This window comes from Stegodyphus dumicola, chromosome 3 (genome assembly GCF_044657685.1).
Source record: "Stegodyphus dumicola isolate Sdum_Otavi_A_Nest chromosome 3, ASM4465768v1".
Classification (NCBI taxonomy): domain Eukaryota; kingdom Metazoa; phylum Arthropoda; class Arachnida; order Araneae; family Eresidae; genus Stegodyphus; species Stegodyphus dumicola.
The window spans coordinates 145,323,820-145,343,104 of record NC_140770.1 but is presented as its reverse complement, the minus strand read 5'-3'; positions in this window follow the sequence as shown (position 1 = coordinate 145,343,104).

Genomic DNA, 19,285 nt, shown 5'->3' with positions numbered 1-19,285 from the left:
CGCCGGTCGCCATAAAAATATTACCTTCGGCCAAGTCCAAGTGCCGCTGATATGCCGCGAATATCATACTATTTTTATGACGTTTTCCGGCTCTTTGAAATAACTGCCCTGTAAAGTTTTCTTTTGCTTGAAAGAACTAGCTTCAGCGCATCTTGGTACGCATTTTGACCAAAAAAAGCAATATAACAACATTTTATTGCCAGTTTCTTTTAGCAACAGTACAGTTTGCCATCCATTTTTTTTAACTTTGTTAAATGCCACCAAAGGCCGCTTTAACAAGGAAGTTTTATACACACACACATATATATGCAAAAACTGTAAGAAGTAGTTTAAGAAAATACTTTTGTGGCCGAATAGCTAGACGAAAGCCATTCAGTAAAACGAATCGAAGTGCATGATTATAATTCATTAACAAGCGTAAAAAAATTTTGGAACTCAACTATTTGCAAGATAGATGAAAGAAATGTAACATTATTTGAGTGATTAAAACAAATGGGTGGCGAAAACCCAATATTGAACTTGAGATGAAGAATCTAAACTCCTTATAAAATATGAGGTCTTGCGTCGTTTAAAAATTCTATTTGCATTTTATTGATGACAAAATTTATAATTTTATGTATTTGAATATTTGAAATCAAAATCGGGCTTTCTAATTTCGTTTAGCTCAAGATATGTAATGCAATAAAAGTATTTCGCTTACCATGTTTACTGCGCTGCTGTACGTAGACGTCTGTCGTCGCTACAAGTCGGTCCTATTCTATTATTTATCCACTCAAATTCATCTGTCATCAAAGGCAGGTGGAAATAAGTTCGCAGAAAAAAAAGAAAAGCATGGAAAACAAACGTTCACGCTTTTAAACGCTCTAGATTTTCATAAACACTCCAGCAACAAAAATTTACATTTGCATGCATCATCAAAAATAAACTATTCTCAACAAGCATTCACACATCACTGTTAAACGCAAACGGATTAAAATGATTAAATGAACAACCCCGATTAAAGTGCAGTTAGCCATAAGATTGTATTTGCCTCGTATCCAGGCTCGGGCCAAGCCCATCGGCGCCGTCGTTCAAATGTCTAGCGAGCGCCTTTATGTAGTGACGATATTAAAGTGAGACGATATTAAAGGGACATTGCTCATGGTTCACATTTAAAAAGAAGTATTATTAAAATAATATTATGAAAAAACAAAAAAATTACATTTTATCTTTTGTCTAAATACGCAAACATTTTGTGCTTTGTTAAAACCCACACTCAAACATATTTATTGAAGAATTATACATACATTTATGTTATAAAATGCCGCTCAACCGGTATAGTGGTTGACGCTGCTGACTGCTGTGCCGAAAGGCCCGGGCTCGAATCCCGGAGAAGACATGGATGTTTGTAAATTTATAGTGTCCGTGCGGCATTGGGATATTTATATGCGAGGCGAAAGTCCTCTCGAAAGGTTGGTGGTAAGGGAAGAGGGATGGGAGACGGTCGTACCCCCACCCCCACAACAGCACAGAGACCTGCACCTTATTTACCACCGCATGCAACAAATTAAAGCTCACGATCTCCATAGGAAAATCGTCAGCAATAATAATTCCCAGGCGAGGCACCAATCCAACTCGTCGTCCATGCATAAAACTCCTAGGCCGAAACATCAAAATTGTGCGGAATCTCAAGTATTTAGGGGTAGTATGGGACCAAGGTCTCACCTGGATTCCGCATATCATGGAAACCAGAAACAAGACGTCAATTATCGCCCGCATAGCAAGACAATTTCAAGGTCGCAACTGGGGCCAAAACCCCCATATCCAAAAAAGTGCTATACCTCACAGTTGTAGAAAAAATAGCTTTATACGCTGCAGTGATCTGGGCGCAGCCAATGGGTACTCGGAAGATCAGGCAACTTACAACGCTACAACGCCCCTTCGCCCTGCAATTAAGCAAAGCCTACCGCACAACCGCCACCAGCGCAGCAACAGTTCTAGCCGGCATATTACCACTTCATATAAAAGCAGAGATGGAGGCAACTTTTACTAAATTGATCCACCTACGCAAAGATACAACTTTCGCAAATACCAGCTACAGTCCAGTCCAGTTCGAACGTCCCTCCAATTCTACCCATACTCATCCAGCTCTCAGAGGAAGTGGAACCCACATCAAAATTGACAAGCAACAGACTCACACCTCGACACACGCACCACGGAATGGGAACCAGATCTACACAGACGGTTCAAAGCAGAAGAATGGTGTAGGCAGTGCTTTTGTGCACTATGAGAATGGCAAAACTGTACACGACTGGCAAGGACAACTTTGCGCTCACAATAGCATCTTCCAGGCGGAAGTACTGGGAATTACGGCAGCAGTGCAACATCTCATAGATTGCCAGATCCCACGAGCAAATATCTATACCGATAGCCTTTCAACTTTACTTGCACTTGAGAACCATCATCATGTCTCACCTCTCATACTCAGTCTCCAACATCTCCTTATGCAATACCCTCATTACCATCTCAATCTAGTCTGGGTTAAAGCCCATGCGAATAATGAGGGCAACGAGGCTGCTGACACGTTGGCCAAAGATGCAATTTCCAACCCAACAGCCCAACCCATCACCGTACCTGCGCCCTGCTCTTATCTAAAGGGCCTCCTACGAGAGCAAGGAATGCACCAATGGCAACGTGAGTGGACCGAATGCGAGACAGGCAGACGGACTTTCACCTACCTCCCGAAAGTTTCCACCGATCGACTCTGCCGTAGCACCTCTCACCTACTTCATCACGGGTCACAGCCCATTTCCCAGCTATTACAATCGCCACGACATCTCAAATACAGATATCTGTGTCTGTGGATCAGAAGGGTCACCAGACCATTACGTATTTGAATGTCCTTTGACGGCTGCACACCATCTTCCGCAACCTACAAATAATAGGAACGCCTATCACCGGTTCCTTATAACGCATAAAGGAGCGGTTAATTCAATCTCCAGCATCATGAATACCATCGCGGCATTGGGCACAGACCTTAGCCTACCGTGCTAAAATGACGCTCTGGTGTACTGACGATAAGCTCTAAGAGTAGTCCAGTGAATTTTACAATATCTGGGCTTCACCACAACTGTGTGTTTAAGTTCCCCTGCCCACAATCTAATGTGGCAATACTAACAATTCGCAAATATGTGGCATCTCCTTAGTGAGATGTGTTATGGCTCCATAATGATACGTTCCCTTCAACAGCATGCGAACAAGCATCTTCTTATGCAGTGTTAGTGAACGCTTGTGTGCCTCACGGTGCACACATTGCTGGGGCACTGCCCAATAATTAGTGCTACAACATCCTCGTGCCTTTTATCAGTGTTTTTATCTATGTTCTTAGCGACGCTACAATAATCAACGCCTTAGCAATCTAACCGCACTCTTCTGCACACATGAGTACTCATGAACTCATCATTCTTCATTCAAGATGTACCTGTATTTATATACAACAGAACTGCCTTACACTAACATTGTGCTCCAGCTTTCATATGACTTCATGTACTCCATTTTTCTTTTTGTGCCTTAAGTGACTATGTGTATGTACCTGTATTTTGTGCTCTCTTTTTATGCATTTTACGCATTGTGCTTTGTGTATTGTTGCCTATGCATTTTTATGTCTTTTTTATGCGTACGTCTTATTATCCAAGTATTTTTAGTTTAACTACCTACTATCTGTAACACCATAGCTTGCCTCTTCAATCTGTAATACAATCCTACTAATGCCCTTGTAAGGCCATGTACTTCCCTTTGACAACCTCAATAATCTCCTGGTGCAGCCTCGTGTGGTTCCAGGAAGCTCTTGCCGTAGTTAGAGGAGGGCTTAGAACACATGTCTGTTTACCTCTGTTAGACACCAGGCGTTCCAGTCCTCCGTAACCTAACCTACCTACCTACCTACCTACCCCAATGTGCTCTCCATCAAAATTGGGGCGAAAGTGAGCTAAATCGAACTGTCACCTGTAATGTGCTCAAGGCTGTTTCTAACGACAGGCGTATCTTGCGCTCCTTGCCACAAGGAATTTCGTGGGCTTGGGCTGACTATAGGTCAGACAAGTGAACAAATAGTCAACAACAACAAAAATATGTTATAAAAACGTAACACTGCAAGCGAAGCGAAATAATATACTAAACGCATTGGATAAATATATTGCTGAAGACTATTTATTATCTTAAAATTAAAAACAAATTAATATACATATCCAATAAGTTTACACTGAATAAATTGTTGTTCGCAGTGTAGTTTACAACAAGGTTCAAACTGTGGTTACAACAGGGCACACAAAATGCTCTGGGGCTGAAATCTATGGATATATCAAAAATTATTTTCAGCACACCGCTATGTTGTTGACAACGATATAGTGCAGAGTTCCAACCGGCGATGCTACATTTCCTCCAAAAGTTTGCAAAAACTGTAGTTCATGCATAAGATCTATACTATTGATATCACTTTTATTTTTATCAATTAACGCTTTTTGCAGTTTTTGACATAAGTTGGGCTGATCTTGTGAATATCTGTGAACGAAAATACGTGATGCCGATGCGTATGTAAGTGTACAGGGGGCGCCGTAGATGCGTTCGACAAATTGCTTAGTCCTTATTTTGTGTCTACAGTTGCAATCGTAGTAATTTGTGCAACATTAATCTTTTTTGTGACTTTTTTTGGGTGATTGCTTGTTGTTCTTGTTATTCTGTATTAAAAAAAAGTAAGTGCAATTACATATTATGTTAAACTTAGGTTAGCTTTTTAATTCAAAAAAGCAACGATTTGAGCATAATCACTTGAAAAATGATTTTTTTTTTTTTTTTTACATGAACCATTTGTTTATTAAACTAAAATTCATTATCTTCTGAGAAGAAAGGATCGACATATTTACGGAGTACCACTTAATTTAATATATACCTGTTTGAGATTTAAAGTGAAGGAAAAATATACAAGGTATTCTGAATCAAAAACTGGCCATTTTCCGATTTTTAGCTATACAGAAAACCGAAGGAAAATGTTTGGTTATTTCATTAGTCTTAAATACATACTTTAAATTTGACTTATTTCCTTTAATAAACAAAAGAGTACCACTATCTAGTTTGGTATGGATCTAATAGTTCATATATTTCCCAAAGCAATAGTTTAAGATATACTCACTTTCTCAGAAGTAAGGTAAAATATTTCAAACAGTGACTTCCCGAGTGATTTTAAGAAGAAATGCTTTACGCAATAGTACTTATAATAGTTATTTTCTACTTTTATTTTTACTTTCACTTTTTGTTTTAATTTTTCCCCAGATATCGGAAATAAAACAGAAAAAATCGTCCAAGTATCAGAATGTAATGTAGAAAAAGAAAGTGAGAGGAAGACTTAATAAACCCGAACTTTAATCAGTTTCTCCAAAAGCCAAAGAATACCCAAGCTCACGCTACTAGCCCTAGTTGCCATTAACGTCTCAGCTACCACTGAAATTACCAAAAGAACCTAATCATCAGAGAAAGAGTCAGAAAGTGTTTTCACCCGGGAATTACCTTTAACTTCAATGCAGCCGGTCGAAAAAAACAGCAGAAATGCTATTGAAATCTACAATTTCTGTAGTAGATACGCATTTGGCTATGCCTGACGGCCCAAGTCCATTATTGCCATCCCAAGTTCAAGCGTTAATAGAAAATGGTCCTGAATATTACTGAAACCTGGTTTCGAGTTTCAGTTTTCCAAAAGACAAAAATGAACGCAAATATTTTTAGATCTACTTTTGCCGAATCTTGTCAAACAACTAAAGCGTTAATCCGATTTCTGAGAACGATTACGAAAGAATAAACCTGTTGATTCGGAATTTCAGAACTTATTAAAAAAAGAGACTAAGCATTAGCGCGATGTTATTGAAAGAATTATCTATGGCCATTCAGTTTTTATCCAAACAAAACTTAGACTTCCGTGGTTCCAGTAAGAAATTATTTGAAAGAGATAATTATCTTTTAAAGTGTATACAAATGATCACAAAATTCAACCCTATCATATCTGTATATATTAATAAAATTCAAACTAAAAAAATATGCTTCATTACCTTGGAGATAAAATTCAACAATTAGCTTATTAGGCGATAATATAAAGCAAATTATTTTAAATAAAGTCAAACAAGCAAAGCATTTTTCTATTTTACTTCATTGTACCCCTGATGCCAGCCATAAAGAGCAGATAACAATTTGTATGAGGTATTTTAATTTAGAAAGGAAAATGGTTTAGATATTAGTAATTTACGCGGCCGAGAATACGACAATGGTTCAAACATGAGAGGTAAGCAGTTTTCGAATATTTATGCTTTTCCAAATTAAAAAATTAACCCAAGATTAACATAATATGTAACTGCACTTACTTTTTTACTTCCTTGTATGAAGTAAAAAGGAAGTATTGTAATAGCGAAAAGTTGCTGTGGCATATTTCAACGAAAATATCCATTTTGACCGCTTTCGAATGCAATTTAACGATGTTTTTGCGTGATATCTGTACGTAAGGACAGAATAAAAGCCTCTTTTCCTCCAAAAAAATTATAAAACTGCTTTAAAATAAATCTGAAGAGAATCTTTCGTGGCGTCTGTACGAACGTATGTACGTACGTATCTCGCATAACTCAAAAACGAGTAGCCTCAGAACGTTGAAAGTTTGTATATAGGACTACTATAACATGCAGATGTGCACCTCGTATTTTGGTTGCAATCGGCCGCGCCAAACGTATATAAATATATTTATATATATATCCACTCTGTTACCCGGCTCAGTGATCTCAGTTTCTTTACTCTTATATGTCTGTAAATTGTACATTTTTGGCTTTAAAAATGATTGAATTATGTTGTTCTTGTCTTTCGGTTAAGGCTTTTATGCCTTTAGTAAATCTGTATGCAATTTATTTTTACAGTTATCAACAATTTTAAAGTTGTTTAAGTGCCATTAAGCCTAATAACGTTTTTGATGGCGGCCATTGCTTGTTTACATTTGAAACAGTACAGTAGTGGATTTGTTGCCAATCTAGAGAAACGTAGCTTCGCAACAGCAAAGATAAAGCCTTCATTTATTATTGCGAATTAAATCATGCTTAATCCTTTCTGGAATTTTTTCCAAGAAATAAGTGTTTAAGATTTACTTAATTTTTTATAATTTAATTTTTAATAATTAGTAATTTTTAATACAGATATTTTGAGCTTTTATGTATTTTTGCCTTGTTGCGAAGTGAGAAATAAATTAATTGAATGAGAAATACTCAATCATCTGTGAAAAACTGTTTCTTTTTTGTTTTGTTTGCTTAATTTCTTTTATACATCGTTCTAGCTTTATTATAGTATTTGAATAGAACATGTGGCAACGATTAGATAATTCTTTAAATGATATAAATTTTGAGCATTCTGAGTTATAATATGAACAAAATATAATACTGTCAAGTGACCTTAGCGCCAGAGTATCGCTATGTTAAACAAATAGAATGAATTTTAAAGAATGCCTTTATTCTATTGTGGTTTATGAGCTGTCGGCGAAGTAGATTTAATTAAATCCAATAAGTTTAAACGAAATGCAAGAAAATAATGCGTATAATTTAATATTCCATATAAGGAAGTCATGTGGTGTACACATCAGACTTTTTTATGTAGAAAAACAATAACAACAAGTAATAACAAAAAAGATAAATGTTGCACAAATTACTTCGATTGCAACAGTAGGCACAAAATAAGGATTAAGCAATTTGTCGAATGCGTCTATTGTTTTATACCCATCGGCATCAAGTATTTTCACGTTCAGATAGACGTTCAGAAGAGAACACCAGAGACGAACTCGTACGCTGGTTATAACTTTTGGTCAAATTAGATAGTGTGCTAGGAAGAAGGGGCACTCGGTCCTGGCAAGCTGGAGGCTGCCTTAACACAGTTAAACGCCCCAACCCCTAGAGGAGATCCAAGAAGCCGCTAACCTATCGGTCGAGCCGATGAGCTAAGATTAAGCTGAGTCGACAGGAATACTCAGAAACTCACATTCCACGTCCCGTTCTGGAGGAATGGTAAAAATGTCTGTAATCAACAGGGGCCCTCAATCCCGGACAGCAGAACGAAGTCAACTTACGCTGTCAGACAGACAGGGCCACCAATCCGGCTAACACTACGCCATAATATACAGATCTCGGGTTTAGGCGACCCCAGTGAAAAACCCAGGAAGGAAATGAATATGCAGTTTTGAGGCTCCAAGCGCCCTCTGGGAAACTTCAAGCAGTTTAAATGCTCGCTGAATTCGCCATCTCCATCGACGGGGTGTTTCGCCGCAGACAATCATGAATATCTGACAATATAGTTCCACCACAACCAATGGAAGGGACAAGACAGTAGCATACGGTCTCTGCCGAGCCTGAAACAGTCATCGCCAGCGATGACTCCAGTCCTGTGGAGACTGATTTTAAACACCCGTGGCCGAGACTGCCTAAGTACAGATCCTAATCAGTGGCTTTCCAGGTTTTACGTGAGTCGATTCCAGGAGGGATGTTTAAATAAAACAAGAATTTTCCTGTTCAGACAGACAGAGAGACGAACTGCTTGTTTTAATGATCGCCAGGCGCCTTTTTGACTCGGCGCAGACCTTGCACCAATTGTCGGCGCGGGCCTGCTCGTATCTATCAGAAAATAAGTGCGTTCTAAAAATTAGCTGGATATCAAAATTAAAATTAAAATTTCACTAGAATGCATTGTCTTTCTAAATCAGAAAAATGCTAAATATTAATTATTTTTAGCCCACGAGGGCTATTAGTCTCGAAACGGCATTTTGCGTCTATTAACAGCTGTATCACTTTTCAAATTGTTGCCAACAAGTATTATCGCCCTGAATTGTATTTAAAGAATATTTGTAAAAGAGAAGAATTTAAAGAATGTATGTATGTTTCTGCACTGTGAAAAAAAAAGATACCTAGAGCCATCAATTTTTGAATTACGTAGTCCTCCACCTGAATATGGGCATCTGGAAGCCCGAATTTTGAATTTCGAATTTATTTTACTGCCTGTTTCATATATTTTAAACTTTAACGAATTTTTGATTAAGAAACTCAACGATTTCAAAGCGAGCAGTGGCAACACACTTTGCGGAATAAAGCTGTTTTGTCTCCAGCGCACGAGACTGTCTATCGGAAATTTCAAAGATATATTGCTTTTAAATAACTTTAGCTCAAGGTGGCATTAGCCTAAATGCTCTCGAAACGTGTATGCATATGTAAATGAAAAAAACGCCCTGTGGGCGTAATGTAAAATCTGAAAGCTTTAAGTTTTTTTATATATTTTTATCACCTTATTTTTTATTCAATACATACAAAGTACAGATTAAATAGAGAAGAGTTTTCTAAACTTTTCTCATCGCAAAACACTTTCTAAGTTGTCAGGTTCTGTAGTCTTACACTATTGTAAACTGTAACCAAACCTTTGCCAGATGTAAACCGACTTTTCGCTATGTCTGAAAACACAATAGAGACTTGGGAAAGCTTATAAGACCCATTACTTTAAACTAAAATAGATGAATTTGTGGCCCAGACGGTATAGTGATTAGGGAAGCCTACTACGGTACTGAAGGGCCGGATTCGAATCCCGGGAAAGACATGGATGTTTGTCAATGTATAGGGTCGGTGCAGACACTGACACTAATCAATATCACTTCTGGTGTCAACTACTTAGCGTTCTAACCACTTCATTCATATATGCCAAAAGGCCGTTCACGATCCTTTTTAAAAATTTATAGTGCATAGCACCCACCCGAAGGCGAAGATTCACAAACTGAGTTCATCAGGCAATCAAATTTGGGTAGAAAGTCAAGGCAGGCGTGGTCACAAACAAAGTTCAAAGTCTTTCGATAAACTTAAAATCAATTTTCTGCATAAGTTTACTAAGTTCTTGAATAAAATAATACGAATACTAATCTTGATTAAATAATCCTGCGACAATATGTACAAGTTCAGTATACTGACAGAAGTCGAGGTAGATCACGTGATGGTACAGGCGAATGGAGTGATAACCACAGCGGTAGATGTGACCTTCTAAAATTATAATTTTGAATTTGAAATAACACTTACATAAATAAGTAACGTAGAGTCCATAGCCTGCTCTACTAGACACGAAGTCCATTACGCTTTGCCAGAATACACAATAATTTAAATTTCACTAAGTTCTTGGTTAGATAAATAAGGAAAGTATTGGTTAACTTATTATAATAATTTTACAATTACCTAATATTTTTACATAATGTATCCGAAAATAGATAAAGATAAGACAATACAGACAAAGAAAAAAACGGAAACATTTCGATGTATTCTTTTTATAATATAAACGTTCATTTTCCTTGCTTTGCACGTGACGCTGTCATTTCGTCTGTTACTTATTTAAAATTTTACATTGTTCAATGTCTTAAAATTAGAAATTAAAGTTAATGACCTAAAACTGCAACAGTATATTACAGTACAAGTGAAAAAATTGACAGTTTCACTCACGCGTGTGTCGGATTTGGACAATACTTATCGGGTCCTACAAAACTTTTGTAAATATTATGGGGTCTGGGGGTTGCGAAAAAATCTCAGTGATAAAAAGGGGTCGCGACTGAAAAAAGTTTAAGAAACCCTGCTTTAATATATGAAAAGTGTTATAAATTTCTTTTTTGATGAATTACAGATAACAAAATAGTATAAATAGTAATATAACTAGTATGAAAAGCATATTTAGCTCAAAGGAGCATTAGCCTAGAAGGGCTATTAGTCTTCCTGTGTCGGCATTTTGCGTCGAATCACTAAAAGCGTTGAGTCACTTTACAAACTGTTGCCACTAAATATTATCGGCCTGTATTATATTTAAAGAAATTAGATAATGAAGAATCTGCATTAATCTATGTATGTTTCTCGCAATGTGAAAAAGCACCCGTACCTAGAGCCATCAAATTATGAATAACGTAGTCCTCCACATGAATATGGGCACATGGAAAACCGAATTTTGAATTTCGAGTTTTTTATTATTATCTATTTCATATTTTGTAACATTTTTAACGAATTTGGGATTAAAGAACTCAACGATTTCAAAGCGAGCAGTGGCAACACTGTACGGAATAAAACCAGTTTTTACCCCCAGCGCGCGAGACTATTTAGCAGAAATTCTAAATATATGGCTATTTTTAAATATTTTTAGTCAAAAAAGACGTTTCATTTGTTTTTTGACAAGTTAGATCAAAAGATCTCGAAACGTGTATGTGTGTGTAAATGCAAAAAACGCCCCTTTGAATATAATATAAAATCTGAAAGCTTCCAGTTTCTTTTTATGTTTTCTTTTTTTTAATTTATTAGCTTGTCATAAAATTCATGTCAACCAGAAGCTATTAAACAGTGGTCTCTAACTCAAATTGCATACGGGCTGAAAGCAACCAGATATGAAAGCAACTGACAGGCCAGAATTTTTACCTTTAATTTCTTTTTCTTTTAAATTAAATGAAAAATTTCATCGACAAAAAAAATATTTTTAATAAATTTAAAAGTTTCTTTATTAAATAATTTTCAAAGCATACATAAACAGTAATATTAATATTGCAAAGTGGGAAAATTCAAAATTTTCTATATGAAATCTAAAGTTTTGTACCTGTAAGACATTTTGTTAGTTACATTTTGCATTTCAAATATACTGAAACTAAATATTAAACTCATAGACTGATATTTGTTTCAAACAATTCTTAATCATCAATTAACTTACTTTTATTTAAACTAAAAATGAATTATGAAAACTTTCTAAGTTTACAGATAAAATTTACCAAGTGGGACAGGACTTCAGAATAAATAATAACAACCAAGCCCCTTTCTCTTATTTATTAAATTTTTATTCGACGCATCAATGAAAGTACATATAGTAGTATTTAATTAAATTATTATCTTTAATTTATTAATTTATTTCTTACTATGTCTCGACACTTGATTACTAGAAAGTACCTTTATCATCTATTGCAGATGTTCATCTATCAATCGGGTTCTTTTCCCATTAAAATTTCAACTGTTTTTTAAACAGTCTTCGCATATAAATGTTTTCCAAACAAGGCGATTATTATTAACTCAAAAATTGGCAACCCAGCTCATTTGTTTTTTGACAAGTAACAAGTTAATAAAAACTGTATATTTGAAAACTGTAAACTGTATCTTTGAGTAATTTTTATACTGTAAATTAATTACATACTTTCCTGAGTTATTTATGTTTGTTTTTAATGAAAATGATATACGAGCTCGGACTTCAAATAACTAAAATTTTGAAATTTTTACACCACCATACTGTCAACAAATACATAACCGAAAAATCTTCGCAGGCCGCATAAAATTGCTATCTTTTAAGACCACTACTATCAAAAATAAGATTGAAACCTTAAAAAAATATTTTATGTTTTTACACAGATCAATTAAAAAAATTATTAACTCTCTTTAAACTGAAGACGTATTTTTACCAGCTCTTCACAATTGGAATTAAATTTGCATAAAAAACGGTATGTAGGTATCGAAATTTATTTTTTCTGAAAGCTCTCAAAGTAATCAGTCTTTTGATAAAAGTCTTAAAAGGATTTGACCAACAACCTACAAGTCATTAGTCAAACAAATTCGGAATTTTGTAGGATTGATAGTTGGATGCTTTTTAACAATACATTGTCTCTTCAATGTAAACATGTCTGATTTTAGTCATTAATATTTAAAAACTCTAAATAATTTTCTCAATAATTTATATCTATAGAGTGGTAGCACTATATAAATAAGATAATTAGTAAAGACTTTAACAAATTAAACAATTTAAAAAATAAATAAAATATGTTTTCTCAAGTACATATCCATTTTATAAATATTATAAGAAATCAGATTGCACTATGTCGACTGTGCATACTATAGACACAAGCCCCTGTTCAATTAGCACAATTATATCAGATCAAGACGTTATAAAAGATTTTGAAATTTTACCACAGGACACTTTATTCTCTAACAACTTTGTTAAGACCACGAATGAGATAAAATCTTCCATTATAAAGGATAAAAATCCAGTAACTCAAATAAATACGATATTTAAGAATCTAATGGATTTGCTTATGTCAAAAAGAAAAAAAAAAAAAAAAAAAAACAGTAAGAAACCCTTTCCCAAAAAATGCATTTGACACAGCAGCAGAACAACTACAATTGCTAAACAATATTGCTAGAGGAAAGTTTATTAAATCAAATCGCTTCAAACATATCTAATAACTTATATGAGAGAAACATTCCAAATAATGAAAATATAATACCTTAAAAACACAGCAATTGTGTTCATCACAACTGTTGCTGCAATAAAGAATGTCAAGTGCCTGACCAAATATCTGTAATACTGCAAAAAAAAAAAAAAAAAAAAAAAAAAAACCTGCTTAAATACGATAAATCTCACAAAAAAAGGAGGTATACCTGTTTCATGCAAATAGTTTCTTTGTGTTTGATTTAATGTTCGGCTAAAAAATGCCACGGGCTGCTGATTTTGCGAAAGTACCGCTCCTACCGCATAATCCGAAGCATCCGCTGAAATTTCTTAATTCTCATCCTTTTCAGGAAATTTCAACACAGGGGCTTGCGTTAATGCTTGTTTTAATTTTTCGAAAGCACTATTGGCTTCGGCCGTCCACGAGAATCTTGCCTTTTTCCTTTTTAATTTTAACAATGGCTCCGCGATAGCCGCAAAATCTTTTATAAAGGACCTATAATATGAACAAAGTCCTAGAAAAGAAGAGAGCTTCTTTGCCGTGTTTGGAGTCGGATACTTTTGTACAGCGATTATTTTTGATTCATCTGTCTCGATTCCTTTTTGAGATATTTTGTAACCTAAATATTTTAATTCAGGGGCTGCAAATTTGCACTTTTCGACATTAACTTTTAGACCGGCCTCATTTAATAAAGAAAACACCTGTCTTAAATCCTGTACATGTTGGTCGAGATTATCACTAGTAATAATGATATCGTCTAAATAGATAAATGTGGACTTTCCAAGAACAGGTCTTAACACAATGTCCATGCATCGCTGAAATGTTGCCGGTGCCCCTGAAAGGCCAAACGGCATACGCAGAAATGCATAAGTGCCAGACTTGGTTATAAAAGCAGTCTTAGGCACGTCCTCAGGCCTAACCCCTATTTGAAAATAACCAGTCGTTAAGTCTAAAGTCGTCATATATTTGGTCGATGTTATGTTCCTTAGAATTTCTTCAATAATAGGTAACGGATATACCGGATATTTAGTTATGGAGTTTAATTTACGGTAGTCAATCGCGAATCTCCACCTTTTTGGATGTGTCAATGGATAGTCATTATTTTTCTTACATAAAACCACCGGGCTAGCATAACTACTTGAGATGGGCGTTATGATCTTTTTACGTAGCATATCGGTGATATGCCATTCTATAATTTTTTCCTTATTCTTATCATACCGGTATGCTTTGTGGCGAACTGGCATTGAATATCCGGTGTCAATACTATGGTTAGTAACCTGAGTAAATCCTGGAATATCACTAAATAACGAAGCAAATTCACTTACCACTTGTCGGATTCTTCGTTGCTCTTCATTAGGCAGGTGGTCAAGGTTTAACATCGGCGGTTCAGCCTTTTCTTCTCGAACTGGTTTCATCGTCAGCTTAAGTGACGCTTCATTAAAATCCAGGGTTGCTTGTGCCTCTGAAAGAAAATCTATTCCTAAGATAATATGTGCTTGCAGATTCTTTACTATAAAAAACATAACCTTTACTTGTTCGTCCTTGACACGGATGTATAGTGGTAACTTACCTATGCACTTACATATTTCTCCTTGCGCAGCTAACACTGTCGTATTATCCGAATTATATATGCGATATTTACGAAAATACTTCCTACAAAAATCTTCTGCCACACAGGAACACTGCGCGCCTGTATCCAGGAGGGCGGTGGCTGGGATATTATTCACCAACACTTCAATCTTCGGAAGAGTCAAATTTTTCACCATTACTGTATTTAACTTGTAGGAAGAGGGGTTTTCGTGGACTTCGGATTTCCGCACCCTCCCGTCAGCAGAAATCCATTTTAGTTTAAATTATTTTTCATTTCCATGCTTTCCTTCTTTTCCACTGGCCTTGAGACTTTTTTCCTGGATTGCTATTGAACTGTCGACTTTCGCCGGCTGTTTTTGAATGCTCGGGTTTCCTTGCCCACTGATTCGCTTTGCTTCCGTAGCCGTGTGCTTGACTTTGCTGTGGTCTTGGCGCACCAAATTGGTTTCGTTGTTGATATTGGCGTCTTCTTTCTATGTCCGCCGTTCTTCTACTTTCAAACTGAATTGCTAGCTCAAATAATTTCAGTGTAGTCGGATTTCTTAATTCAATAAAGTCTTGCACTTGGGGAAGTAACCTCGGCAAAATCACTTCAATTATCTCAGGATCCGGACGGTTTCCATACAAGAGTTTGAAGACGTGAATTTTTCTTAAAATAAAGCTTGAGAGATTTTCGATTCTTTGCTGATATATGCTGAACAGTTCCGTTTCTAATTTCGCACCATCCCTTACGACAGGGAAGGCTTTTACTAGGGCAGTCTTGAAATTTTCGTAAGTATAGGTGGGACTTCCTGCTTGACCCAAGAGACTTCTGCCTATACAGACCTGACTTGGAACAGGGAGCTTACTAAAGCTATGTTCAATAAATGTGGGAAGTAGACAGGATACACACGAAGGGTATACAAAACCTTTTATTTTTCACTCTTTACAATAATTTCCGTACTTCGGAATACAGAGACCAACTACTTGTGGTCTGAACGTAAGAATATAAAAATATAACTAAACTCTAACTTAAATTTGGAATAATAAACGTGGAAGATTGGCCTTATATTAACAGGAAGCGTATGTAGTACAGAGAACTGTGAACACTACAATACGTTTAAAATTATCACGAGGATTAAACCTCTGGCCTGGAAGGCAACCAGCAACCGAGTAAAACTTCTAAGGGAAGTGGCCTGCTTCGACTAACTCCTTCCTCTCTCTCGCTTGGCAAAAAGCCACAACTTAAGTACTTGGCGTTCGCCAAACAAATTTTGCATAAATAAGTTAACGCTTTTAATTCTGCCGGAAGTAGAAAATAAGAAGTGATAGTAAAGATTTAAAATAAAATAAACGTTAGTAAAACTTAAGATCCTTACAAAAGTAGTTTCCAAATGTCGTAAAAGCTATATATTAAATATGGAATTAAATTATGCGACAGAATGTTTTAAACTGTGTGCGCAAGGTGGAAACTTGACGAAACATTTTGTCACAAAGCGGATTAAATTATAAAAATATTTGTGGCAACACAAACTTTCTGATGACTATTTCAGATAGAAGCTATATTATGTAGTCAGCTGTAAAAAGTTGGAAGTAATATCTTTTAAAATAAATAAGTTATTCCAATTCTTGCAACAGTCACATATTCGAAGATCTTATGGGTTTTAAGGTGTACAAGGTCCCCTTAAATAATAAAACAAATCAAACAAGCTTCGACACACATCATACGGCTGCCTCTCCAAACTGTCCCTCATACATCTATCAAATTAATAAAATAAAAAGAAGAACTGAATATTAACAAACAACTAATAATCAACAGTAACAAAATTAATAATTCCTCAAAGTACGTCTACTTACCACAAAATACTGAACCAAAACACAGAACACTATTACGATGAATATAACTCATCAGCACAAACTAAAAAATTTGCACTCAAATACAAAGCTGATATAATATTGTTACAAGAACCTTATACAAAAAAAAGGCAAAATCAGTGGCTTTCCCCTCCGATGGAATATATTTCAAAAAGAAGATATGTCTGAATCACCACGAGCAGCGATAATATGTTGTAACCAAGCCTGGTCATTGTATAACCTCGCAATAGAGCGAGATCAAGTAGCAGTTCTCTTGGAGACAGAAGGAGTAGCAGTGGCATTTATTTCAATTTATTCAAGTCCCACAGATGATCCAGTCACTGCTTTCAACCTCTTGGATAAGATCTCTAACTCCGTAGGCACTCACCACCAGATAGCCTCAGGAGATTTCAATGCTCATAAAACTAGCTGGGGATATGCATCGACAAATCCAAAGGGTCATAATTTAGAAGATTATATATATCCTCTAAAAATTTAATTTTAAATAATGCAATTGATTCTCCACCAACTTTCGACAGGATTTATGCAATAGGATGGCCAGACCTAACTCTCACCACTCCACAAAAAAGCCCTCTAATTCAAAACTGGACAGTGCAAGAAGAGGTGTAAATACGCATATACATTCTTTGTCGCTAAAACTCAATTCAAATCAAAATATAAAGAAATTTCGCTTACCTGTCAGACTCATTCTCGCCTTTTATCATTTTCTCTATATTTTATTGACGACACAATTAAATACATTTACAAACAAAGAGAAGCACATATAAACTTTATTTAGTGTTTCGGGTTCGTGTTACATCTTTCGCAATCCTCAAAGTTCTGCACTAGTCCAAGGAATTCAAGCGCACACAGCGCCATCTGGTGCAATACAGTTTCTACAAGAGGAAAGCCTATCAGATCACAAATTCATTACTTTCCAACTTGAGAAAAGCACATCCATCCCAATTATTAAATGCTATAACCTACCATGAAATAAAATTCCAGCATTCAGTAGAAAAATATGAAATATCTTACTTATTCATAAACGGCAACTTATCCACATCCAGTTACCGGCAGAACTTGAAGACCTCACGGAAATATTACTAACTGATATACAAGATACTTGCAATGAAATCCTTCCCGAGCGTCATTCAAAACAGTTGCAATCACTAAAATGGTGGACGAAAGACCTCAGAATACAACAAAAGAAATGCAGAGCTCTCGGGCGTAAATTAAAATCTGAAAGATGTTACATGATCCAATCAAATGTACTACAAATTTATCAAATAGGAAAGGCCCTTTATAAGCGAATGATTGTGCAGGCAAAAATTAACTCCTGGCATCAATTTTCTACCGAAAATAAAAATGTATATGGTCTACATCATAAAATTGCAACAGATAAACTCTTTACACCAATGAAACTACACCTTCAACCGACAACCTCTCAAGGTTCCAGTCTTTCAGATGTAACTATCAATCACATTTTAGATACAGTATTCCCAGAAAATGACATCGCTAATGTTACAGCAGCACAAGCCACAGTAAGATTTACAACAACATTGCCTACATCCTCGGAAGATACTGAGTTCACAATCACAGAGATACAACATATCACCAGATACCTACCGAAAAAGAGAGCTCCAGGACCTGATGGTATAGATTATAATATCATCAGAGTGGTAATAAATTCAAATTAAAAATTTTTCAAAATTTATTTTAACAAACTTCTAAATGCAGGTATCTTTCCAAAGGCATTTAAAGTTGGCCAGGTTATCTTGTTCTTAAAGAAACATAAAGATCCAAAAATAGCAAGCGCCTACCGTCCCATCTGCCTCTTATCGACTCTTGGAAAAATATATTAAAAGCTTTTAATAAATAGATTAAAATATCATCTTCACAAGATAAATTTCCTTAGTGAAGAACAGTATGGTTTCGGACCTGGCAAATCGACACTCCATGCACTTACAAATATAAAGGACAATATTCTTAATAACCGCAATACTGACCACCATACAGCATTCACTAGCATTGATTTAAAAAATGCCTCTGATACATTATGGTGGCCAGCTATCTTACAGGCACTCAGGGAGGCTAACTGTTCAGTAAATATCTTCGAAACCCTTAGAAATTACTTATGTAACCGCCAACTGTTAATCATCCAAAACAATGGTGCTATTATAAAAAAAAAAAAAAAAAAAAAAACCAGACAAGAGGTTGCCCACAGGGCTCATGTGCGGGCCCTGATTTGTGGAATCTCACATTTGATAAAATACTAAAAGCCCAATGGTCATTGCATACTAAAATATATGCATATGCAGATGACGACGCCTTAATTGTTCAAGGACGCCTCAGAGAAGAACTACAAAAGAACGCTAATGAAACTTGCAATATCTTCAATACCCTTTGTCAAGATCTTAACATAGCGGAAAATAAATCGCAAGTTCTCCTAATACACAAAAAAGGAGGATCACTGGCACGTCGTCCGACAATCTGTCTAGAAGGCCCTCGCCTCAAAATTGTTATGCAACTTAAATATTTAGGACTCACATTTGACCTAAAACTGAATTAAATACCCCATATTTTAGAAATCAAGAAACGTACTAGTGC